The 12,070-nt window shown below is 37.4% G+C and overlaps 1 protein-coding gene across 8 annotated transcripts in view; it reads right to left on the bottom strand.

The window, feature by feature from the left end:
- Positions 1-12,070, bottom strand: part of kcnh6a (potassium voltage-gated channel, subfamily H (eag-related), member 6a) — a 79,159-nt gene that overhangs the window by 23,432 nt on the left and 43,657 nt on the right. The gene's annotated exons all lie outside the window — the stretch shown is intronic.

The following is a 12,070-nucleotide window of genomic DNA, read 5'->3' as shown; positions in this document are numbered from 1 at the left end:
CTTATGCGGGTTTACTGTTAGGCAGTTTCATTAACGTCCTCTCAGCGCAGTAACAACACACAACAACAGCAGTCACGTTTACGTCTACCACTCTACCGTAAGGCAGTTTGTCTGCCGTAAACAGCATGTGACACTCTTAAACAGGACAATACTGCCATCTACTGTACATGCACCAGCACAACACCTCCAGGCAACTTCAACCCTTTATTCTCCTACATTCACATCCCATCTCCCCGGATTGTAAATAACCTAAATAATCGAATGTATTTCTAATGTATATACTTGTTCTTATGCTATCTGAACTCACTATGTTCTCTGCTCGCTGTACATATCCGACTAAGTCACACCTACACTGTTTCAATGTCCATTTCTCTGTTGAAGCAATTGTTGATAACTGAAGTACTGATATCAACCAAAGCTCCTCATCCCACCCCCCGGATTGTAAATAATTCAATGTATATACCATGATGATTAACTTGTGTGATGACTGTATTATGCTGATAGTACATATTTGTACCACGACTTAAACAAGTTGAAAAACTTATTGCGGTGTTACCATTTAGTGGTCAATTGTACGGAATATGTACTGTACTGTGCAATCTACTAATAAAAGTTTCAATCAATCATACATGTGTGACAATAATATCTACTTTAGAAAGTGCAGTGCACAACTGCCCACACAACAGCTGTAAATAACCACGCCCACAACCACGACCCCACCCACCCCTTACCCCCCACCTCCCGAAAGCGGAGGTCTGATGGTTGGCAAGTATGGTGTCAATTCAAATAAAAATTACCTTTTAAAAAAATGGTTGACTTTCGATAACATATTAAGAAAATTTGGTTAAAAAAAGCAAGTAGTAGGTAAGCATACTGTAGGTAAAATAAAACAAAAGAAGGTCAAACAAAGTAGGTAAGCATATTTTAAAAACAGGACAAGTAGTAGGTAAGCATACTGAAGGTAAAATAAAGTAAAAGTATGGTAAGCATAGGTAAAATAAGGTAAAAAAAAAAGTAGGTAAGCATGGAAAATATAAGGTAAAAAAGTAGGTAAATATTGGTAAAAGAAGGTTAAAAGAAAGTAGGCAAGCATAGGTACCATGAATTGATTAACGTGGACCCCGACTTAAACAAGTTGAAAAACTTATTGCGGTTTTACCATTTAGTGGTCAATTGTACGGAATATGTACTGTACTGTGCAATCTACTAATAAAAGTTTCAATCAATCAATTTCAATCAAAAGTTTAAATAGTGCAAGTAGTTGGTAAGCATACTGTAGGTAAAAAAAAACAACTGTAGGTTAGCATAGGTAAAATAAGGTAAAAAAAAAAGTAAGTAAGGTAAGTAAAATAGAGTAAGTGGTAGGTAAGCATACTATAGGTAAAATAAAGTAAAAGTATGGTAAGAATAGGTAAAATAAGGTAAAAAAGTATGTAAGCATACTGTAGGAAAAATAGTGCAAGTAGTAGGTAAACATACTGTAGGAAAAATAAAGTAAAAGTATGGTAAGCATAGGTAAAAGAAGGTTGAAAAAATAGGTAAACATAGAAAATATAAGGTAAAAAAGTAGGTACATATAGACAAAAGAAGGTAAAAAGAAAGTAGGCAAGTATAGGATAAATAGTGAAAGTAGTTGGTAAGCACACTAGGTAAAATAAACAAAATGTAGGTAAGCATAGGTAAAATAAGGTAAAAAAAAAGTAAGGAAGCATAAGTAAAATAGAGTAAGTAGTAAGTACGCATAATATAGTTAAGATAAAGTAAAAGTATGGTAACAATTGGTAAAATACGGCAAAAAAGTATAGGTAAGCATATTTTTTTTTGAAAAAAAGGCATGTAGTAGGTAAGCATACTGTAGGTAAAATTAAGTAAAAGTAGGTAAGCATAAGTAAAAGAAGGTAAAAGAAAGTAGGTAAGCATATGTAAAAAAAAGACAAGCACTAGGTAAGCATACTGTAGGTAAAATAATGTATAAGTATGGTAAGCATTGGTAAAAGAAGGTAAAATGTAGGTAAGCATAGGTTAAATAGAGAAAGTAGAAGGTAAGCATGCTGTAGGTACCATAAAGTAAAAGTAGGTAAGCAAAGGTAAAAGAAGGTAAAAAAGTAGGTAAGAATATGTAAAAAAGGCAAGTAGTCAGTAAGCATACTTTAGGTAAAATAAAGTAAAAGTAGGTAAGCATAGGTAAAAGAAGGTTAAAAAAATAGGTAAGCATAGGTTAAATGGGGCAAGTAGTAAGTAAATATATTGTAGGCAAAATAAAGAAGACGTATGGTAAGCATTGGTTAAAAAAAGGTAGAAAAGTTGGTATGTATAGGTAAAAGAAGGTTAAAAAAGTAGGTAAGTATAGGTAAAAGAAGGTACAAAACTACACTATAAAAACTTACTGTTAAAAAAATACGGAAAGCAATTGTTAAATAGCAACAGAAAAACACAGTAAAATCAAAAATAGTTAATCACATTAGTAAATGCAGTGGATTCCTGCAAACCAAGAAACAGTAGATAATAGGGGTGTTTGCAAAAAAAGATTTTTGAATTAGTCGCGATTTTTATTCGTAACGATTGTTAATCTATTAAAATAAAAAAAAATTAAAATTTTTTTTTTTTTTAAATCTCTCCTGTCCAGCGACTCTGGCAAATCATATTGTTGATGTAGATGATCATATCTGCTGTACAGATTTACATTAGAAAAGAGAAGTGTTGGACATTTCTCTTGTTGCCTTATTTGCATTTGACTTCATCAAAAGTTCAGATACGGAGCATTTAGGGCTCACTTTTAATAGTTCACTTGAAGGAACATGTTAAAGTTAAAGTACCACTGATAGTGTTGTAGAAGGCCATGTTGTGAGTTGCAGGTGAAAGGTTGTACAAATATTTATAAGTTAAAATCTTAACGTACCGCTCACTTGTCTCAGAAACACAGGCATTTTGCAGATACTTGATGAGAGGTTAGCACAGTGAAGCAGTGGTTAACACTTATGTCTCACAGTGAGGAGGTAATGGGTTCAACACCCGAGCTCAGGGTCTTTCTGTATGGAATTTGCATGTTCTCCCGCTGAGTGTACCTGAGGATAGGCTGATTGGCAACACTAAAATTAGACCTAATTTGTTTAACGGTGAAGTTCTGGCAACCACAGCTGCCGGTATTTTACCATAAATTTGACAGTTTTTTTTGTAAACAAGTTAACATTATATACGTTTTTTTTCATAGTAATTCAAAATAATAATGAATCAATTTTGTTATGAATAACAATATTAACAATTACTTCACATTAATCTTTCCACTATAAAATATTTTTTGTGGAAAATATTACAAATGTTGTTTCTTTTCTATACAAGAAACAACATTTTTTTCACAAAAAGGGCATACACAAAACTAATTGAAGAAAAAACATTCAAAAAAGCGTGTAATCGATGGATAAATCTGAAGTTGATCTCGCGATCTAAGAATATATGACTTACTTTTAACACTTTCATGTATCGGGTCCTTTTGGATCCCCAATAATGTTAGCGGGATTATTGATAAAAAAAAAAAAAATGAATTTAAATCAATGGTGTTATGAATTATTGACCTATTTAAGGCTTAAAGTAGATTTGGTGTTTTTGCCAGTAAAAAACAGGGTTTACTTTGACAAAAAGGGCATAAAGCATTAAAAAAGTTGTACTTTATATCAACAGATAGACCTGAAATTGATGTAGATATTTAGGTGTTGAATAAGAATAGTAATAATAAAAATAATGATTCGTATATATAAATATATATATATACCGTATTTCCTTGAAATGCCGCAGGGCATATAGTATGCGCCTGCCTTGAATTACTGCCGGGTCAAACTCGCTTCCCAAAATAATTAACGCATGCTTCGTATTACCGCCTGGTCAAACTCGTGAGGTCATGAGTGACACTTCCCCTGTCATCATTTTCAAAATGGAGGAGGCCGATTTCAATACCGGTAATTTGAAATCGCATAAAGGGAAGAAGATTAAGAGCTATTCAGTAGGATATAAGGTCCAAGCTTAAATCACACTCAAATTTTTACTGTATACCTTTGGTAAGTGCCGGAGTGAGAAGAGGTTTTAAAATAATTAGCGAATGCTTATTTTTACCGCATGCCTTTGGTAAGCGCAGGAGTGAGAAGAGGTTTTAAATTAATTAGCGCCGCGGCGGCAATTTAAGGAAATACGGTATATATATATATATATATATATATATATATATATATATATATATATATATATATATATATATATATATATATCAATCATCAGTCATATATATATGTATGTATATATATATATATAAGTATATATATATATATATATATCACTCATCAGTCATTGGTACTTTAACTTAAAAATATGTATACTTTATATTACATACTGTATATTTATACTGCATGTAGATATGTATACTGTATATATACAGTATATAAATACTGTATATATAGGGGATACCTAAATATAAAAAAAATATACATATTGTATTAGACATGCACCTGGGGATAGGTTGATTGGCAACACTAAATTGGCCCTAGTGTGTGAATGTGAGTGTGAATGTTGTCTGTGTTGGCCCTGCGATGAGGTGGCGACTTGTCCAGGGTGTACCCTGCCTTCCGCCCGGTTGTAGCTGAGATAGGCGCCAGTGCCCCTGGCGACCCCAAAAGGGAATAAGCGGTTGAAAATGGATGGATGGATGGGTTTTGAACATTTCAAATATAATGGCAACCCTAAGTGTAAAGGTTTGGACACCCTTGTTTTAATTGTTAATACGGCAAATTTTCTGTATTTTAAAAAAGTTACTTTGCTTGTTTTGATTATTTATTTATTGATTTGTTTTCGAAAAAACAAACAAAAAACCCTAATATAAGTATAAAATATGACACATATTTAAAGAAAAAATTCAACAGCAGACTGAAAATAAAGATTTCTGAGTTAGTCATGAACTCAATGTCATGTGGTTTTCAAGGTCCACTTTAAGCATCTAACACAGCAGTAGAGCAATCGACAACAAACCAATGGAAAACAAAACAAGTATTACTATAATCCCTCGTTTTTGTAATACTAACAATGACAGTATCAACCTGCAATCAGTTTAAAAAGGAAAGTAAGACTTGTGAAACTGACCGGTATGACAAACAGAGCTTCCACATCCAAACTGGCATCACTCGGTTGACCACAACAACAGTCAAGAAAGTTCTCCCAAAGCCTCTTCAGCGCCACCTGCCTGTTGTGTTCCGTTCTTTCCTGCATCATTTCATTGCAGATCCTCTCCTCTCCGCGCTAAAGCATCCACAAGCCCGACGGCTTCTTTTCCTGCTTCATCCCGCCCATGTGATCCCCTTCTGCCTGCGACCATGTGACCTGCCAGCGTAGATGCGCTGACATTGATTGGGCACCAACTTGATGTGATCGCCCCACAAAGTGCTGGACTAAAGCACACACTTGAATCTGCAGACTGCGTGACGACGTTCGCTAAAGTTCACGTCCTCTCCGAGTAGGTCTATTTGCATCTGACTTTGCATCAGTTGTGAGAAGCTTAACGTGCTTAACGTCCTCTCGCAGGAAGCACCCGCCATGTTCTCTTCCCACTCTGGAATGCTGAAAAAAGCCACCTTAAAAAGTCACACAACGCTCTGCATTAAAAAAAAACGCCGCTCTTTTAGTGATCGTCCTTATTTGGTAAGGAATCACCTGACCTTTGCTGACAGAAGCACGTTGGCTTCATAAGTCTGCCACAAAACTTCACAATGACCTCCCAACCTTTGGCCTTGCACATCCTGGGCTAGCAAACAGGCAGCAGCAGCACCAAGGCGCTAATGAGAGCGTAAACACAAACAATTGCCAAGGTATTGACGCGGGTCGGTTTTGTAACCGGGTCGCACGCAACCTGCCAGCTCATTATAATTAACACAGCACCCTGGGTGCGCTTTTACCCCCCTGAAATGACGACGACGTGTGCTAAATTAACATCGAGCTAACCATGGTACTCCGTGTTTATTTATTTTTATTTATTAATATTAGTAGCTTTTTAACCACAAGAGTTGATTTCGGCTGTTTTGCTCGGAAGTAAACTTTATTTAGTCTCTTTTGCAATGAAAAAGTCGAAAAAAAGTGCGAGGAGACTCAATGAATCAGCAATATGGTAAAAATAGAGCAAATCAAATACTGGATGATGAAAATACAGCGTTAAAAACTATCCCAAAAGTCTGACCAATCTACCTTAAAAGTAGAAACCCTGTTTTAATGAAAGCCAAAACCCAATTTTTTTGCAAAAAATTGCAAAAAAAGTGTGAACTCACGCATCAGGTCACATGACAACATGACTTCCTGTTGCTCACCTGTGCAGCTTGACGAGAGAGCAAGAGTGTAGCAGTAACTAGGGTGTGTGTGTGTGTGTGTGTGTGTGTGTGTGTGTGTGTGTGCGTGTGTGTATAAGAGGAGGGGGGCATGTTCTAAAAAATACTCACAGGCTGTAGTTTTTGCTTGAAGCTCATGGCGAAGTGCACTTCAGGCTAAACCGCACACAGGAAGACTGAGCAGGAGAGAGCGATGGCGACCTTTGTCCATCCATCTCCCTCCCCCGTGCCTCCATCACTATGCCCCCCCCCTTCCCCCTCCACCCCATGCATGTGGCCCGGCCCATGCCGCCGCCATGCTGTGCTGCGATGACGCCATGCTGCCGACTTATTACGCTCCCAGGTCATTACATTAGGTACACCTGCAACGTCTACACCAGTGGTTCTCAACCTTTTTTCAGTGATGTACCCCCTGTGGACATTTTTTTTAATTCAAGTACCCCCTAATCAGAGCAAAGCATTTTTGGTTGAAAAAAAAGAGACAAAGAAGTAAAATACAGAACTATTTCATCAGTTTCTGATTTATTAAATGGTATAACAGTGCAAAATATTGCTCTTTTGTAGTGGTCTTTCTTGAACTATTTGGAAAAAAAGATGTAAAAATAAATAAAAACTTGTTGAAAAATAAACAAGTGATTCAATTGTAAACCTACTCAGTGGCCTAGTGGTTAGAGTATCCGCCCTGAGATCGGTAGGTTGGGAGTTCAAACCCCGGCCGAGTCATACCAAAGAGTATAAAATAAATGGGACCCATTGCCCACTGTTCCCCTCACTTCCCAGGGGGTGATCAAGGGGATGGGTCAAATGCAGAGGACAAATTTCACCACACTGAGTGTGTGTGTGACAATCATTGGTACTTTAACTAAATAAAGATTTCTACACATAGAAGTAATCATCTACTTAAAGTTCCCTCGTTGGGGATTGTAATAGAGATCCATCTGGATTCATGAACTTAATTCTAAACATCCATCCATTTTCTACCGCTTATTCCCTTTCGGGGTCGCGGGGGCGCTGGCGCCTATCTCAGCTACAATCGGGCGGAAGGCGGGATACACCCTGGAGAAGTCGCCACCTCATCGCAGGGCCAACACAGATAGACAACATTCACACTCACATTCACACACTAGGGCCAATTTAGTGTTGCCAATCAACCTATCCCTAGGTGCATGTCTTTGGAGGTGGTAGCTAAGCCGGAGTACCCAGAGGTACACGCATTCACGGGGAGAACATGCAAACTCCACACAGAAAGATCCCGAGCCTGGATTTGAACCCAGGACTGCAGGACCTTCGTATTGTGAGGCAGACACACTAAACCCTCTGCCACCGTGAAGCCCGTTAATTCTAAACATTTCTTCACAAAAAAAGAAATCTTTAACATCAGTATTTATGGAACATGTCCACAAAAAATCTAGCTGTCAACACTGAATATTGCATTGTTGCATTTCTTTTCACAGTTTATGAACGTACATTCATATTTTGTTGACGTATTATACAATAAATATATTTATAAAGGGTTTTTGAATTGTTGCTATTTTTAGAATATTAAAAAAAAATCTCACATACCCCTTGGCATACCTTAAAGTACCCCCAGGGGTACGCGTACCCCCATTTGAGAACCACTGGTCTACACTACAGCGATTGGTGTGATTCCGTTGTACACAGTAAATAACCAGCGTATTTCCCATGCATCCATTTACATGCCACAAATACGTTTGTACCGCCACAAATAGAGGTATAAACACATTATAATGGGACTTTCTTTGAATGGAGCCCGTCGTTTTACAACTCTGTACACAACCCAGCTCATGCGGTCTGCCAGAGAATAAGAAGGCGAAGCAGCAAGGAGTGCGTGTTGCCAAATTAGTGACTCTGTTACTATATTTGGGGAGTGCCCGGACCGAAGACTTTTTAAAAACAAAAAAATGACCAATGACACATTTCGCAAGTTTTTTTAGCACACTTTTGGAGCCACAAATCGGTCTTCTAAACAAGCAGTGGCTGCGGTTGTGACCATGCCCTCTCATCCAAGAATCAGATTTATTTGGCTTTTTATGTTTTGAACTCACAGACGTCAGGGCCAATTAAGCAAATTAGACGATGATGTCATTACCCTCCATATATACAGCTTTTTCACTTCCGGTACAATATCTATATTGGATGAAATCAATATTAATCTGAAACAGTATCAGCAGGAATCATACATGCTTTTATTATTTTGTAGTGTGGAATGTCAGAAAAAGTTTGATCAAGTGGAATTATTCAAACAGAGAACGAAGGTCGGTATAAAAACACTAACCTATTTATTGTCAACCGTCTGGATTGGATTTAGGCAGTTTTTCAGCAAAAGTGGGTTGGTAATTGTTTTTTGGAGAGACCTAGCGGCCACAAAAATGTATGTAGTTAAGCGCATGACAGTGTAAGTTGAATGATGCGGACACATTTGTTACTGGATACTTTCTAACCCGCTTCTGCAACGCTAACTATCTAATTCTTGTTTATATTGCTGTTTTATATTGTTCAATAAAGGACACTTATTCCGTACACCTTGTGCGCTTAGTTGTTGCGTAGTTGTTTACCCTTTATAAACGACAACTAAAATAGAAAAAAATAGGAAACTTGTGTGCTTATTGGAGGACATTTGGATTTTAGTAGTCGACACGCTGCTCGTATCAAACATGATATTGTTGAAGGAAAATTTTCCCTCCTTTGGTTGAAATGGAACGGCTTAGAAATTGGTTCTGCTCGGCGCAAATAAACACAATGAATGCACCATGTTTTTTTATCTTTACATTCTCACTGACATATTTTATTTTTAATGGTATCATGACGTACCAGCCTGGAGAGAGCGAGTGGAGGACGTGTCATGTTTATAGGACAAAAGTGTGAAAAACGGGTGACCATTTTAGAGACTGTTCAAACCTTACGTAGCTTGGTTCTCGCTCTCCAGTGCTGGTATCACAATTGTTTTTACTTGCTCTGCTTCGTAGAATAAATTGTTAAACTTCAATTCGAATCAACTCTCATTATTTTAGAACTGAAAAACCTGAGAGGACTCTTCTTTCCTATAAAGCTGGGTCCTAATAGTGTCACACATTTTATATGCAAGACTAGGGCTGGGCGACATATCGATATACTTGACATATCGCGGGTTTGTCTGTGTGCGATATAGAAAATGACTATATCGTGATATTGGAGTAAACATTCTCACACAGTTGCTTTTAGCTGCAGGCATTACATTGCATGCCTTTCCCACTCTTTCTTGTTTCTCCTCACAGAGACTTAAAACAAGCGCACCTTCTTACACACGTCACATGTGCAACATCACACCCTCGCGCGGAGCAGACAGGTAGCGACATGGTAACGTTAGCTGTGATGCTAACAGTGCGGTGCGGGTGGTAACACGAGAGAGAGAAGGTGCGAATCTGGTAACAAATGAAGGAACAATTAATTCCCAAGAAAAACCGCAACGGTTCCATCGTCTGGCGGTGGTTGGGCTTTAAGCGGGAATATGTTGAACAATTATGCGGCAAAAGCTTTGCTACAAAAAGTAGCACCACTGCTTATGTGGCATCATTCGAAAAGTCACCCACTAGAGAATGAAGAGTGCTTGAAACTCCGCATGTCAACATCTCCGTTCGGTGCCACACCAACAAAATGCCGAAACAACTATTTCCAGATCAACACCGTATGAAACAAATAGTCAACAACAGAAGGAGATAACGTCCACAGGAACCTACCACATAGCGAAGGACATAAATTATATGATTTCCCATCATGCAGCTCATTTTTATTTTAAACTTATTGAAATATCTTGTGACATCATGCACAAAAGTGCACTTTATTTGTTTTCAACTATTGTAGTGGCGGTCTGTACAAAAAGTGCACTTTAATTTAGTGTTGTTTTGATGTCATCTTAGTGACATCATGCACAAAAGTGCGCTAACGGCTTATTTTAAAATGTCTTTTACAATCTTGCACTTTCTTTTTTGGAAATGACATGAATGTTTGTGCCACTGCCTGATAACTGTTTAATAAATACAGTTTTGGTAAGTTGACTTAGTTGTGATTTCCTTCTCTGCATGAAAGTTTAAAATAAGCATGTATTGTTAAAGTATGAAAAAGTATGTTTTAATGTAGACCAATAGAATCATCATACTGCTGTGATTATATGCATCGATTGTTCATTCAAGGCTAAGGCAAAATATCGACATATATATCGTGTATCGTGACATGGCCTAAAAATATCGAGAAATTAATAAAAGGCCATATCGCCCAGCCCTATGCAAGACCATATCGTTGCGTATTTGTCTTTTGCTGATATCAATACGGGATGATTGTTATTTTGTTCAAAAAGACCTTGAAAGCAGGAGGCTTTAGAGAGATTTGAATTTGCTTTGCTCAAACAATTCTATGTAACAAGGGAGTAATTGTATTTTTTTGCTCTTACTATATTGTAGGGGTGCACATTAAAATCGGTTCACATCCGAATTGCGATTTGTATTGTAAATCGATTAATAATGTTTAAACATTTATAAAAAAAAAACCTTTCTAAATAATGTATTTTCATTTAAAAACATTTTTATAGGAGCCAATTTGAATAAAGACATTTTAGGCAATCTCCATGCAACCAAAATGACCTTTTCTAACCTGTAACCTGTTTTGAAAAAGTTTAATTGAAATAGTTTTTGCCAATTGATAATTGCAAGAATTGGTTTGAATTGAGGATCAATTCAGACTCCAATGATAAGGTGCCCAAAATAAGATTGGTATCAAAATAAGATTGAGCAATATGTGTTTGCTTTCCTTTGTTTTTTTCTGATTATAATGTGATCCGAATCAATTCTAAACTCCTCCTATTTGTTTTTAAATGTCTAAACAACCTCGCGCCAACATATCTCTCCGACCTCCTTCAGCCTTACTGCCCCACCCGATCCCTAAGATCAGCCGATCAGCTGCTACTGACGGTCCCTGACACAAGGCTGAAGCTCAGAGGTGACAGAGCATTCGCCACTGCTGCTCCCCAGCTCTGGAACGACCAACCTCTGAGTGTCAGACAAGTGGTCCAAGTTTAATGCCCCCACTCGACATCTATTTCATGAATATCATCTCTTAAGACTGACAGAGTTCAATATTTATCAAAATGCTTGTTTAACCAATGAAGTCATTTTTAGGCCGAATCTTAGGCTCTGTAGCTTGGTTCCTATCTACCATCCCCAGCATGCCCACAACACTCGTAACTCAGATCTGATAACAGGTAAACATCGTTTACTGGCTTGTACCGCTCGAAGTGCTGTATGCAGGGGACCAAAGATTTGGAACCAGCTTAATGAGAGCCTCAAGATGCTGTATCTATTCTCCAACTTCAAAAAGAAACTGAAAACTTACCTAATAACCACCTATCTTTAATGCCCCATGTGGGGTAGACTACTGTTGGGTTTTGCATGGTTGAATGAATGTATGTATGTATGTGTATGCTTGCTTTAGTACTATTATCTTGTGTTGATCATACAGCGTTGTTATTGTTTTGTTATTGTTTTTGTGCTTGCTACCATGTTTCATCATTCCATGTATATACTGTCCTCTGGACCCCCTGTCAAAAGCTTCTTCTAGCTTATTTGGGGGACCCTTTCACGTACCAACATCTTTAAATGATGACATTCACCACTCTTGTAATTGTTATATGGTATTGTGAATAAACTTGAAACTAAACTAAA

Source organism: Nerophis ophidion, linkage group LG07 (genome assembly GCF_033978795.1).
Source record: "Nerophis ophidion isolate RoL-2023_Sa linkage group LG07, RoL_Noph_v1.0, whole genome shotgun sequence".
Lineage (NCBI taxonomy): Eukaryota > Metazoa > Chordata > Actinopteri > Syngnathiformes > Syngnathidae > Nerophis > Nerophis ophidion.
Note: the sequence above shows the minus strand (reverse complement) of the source record. Positions and strands in the feature narration are given on the sequence as shown.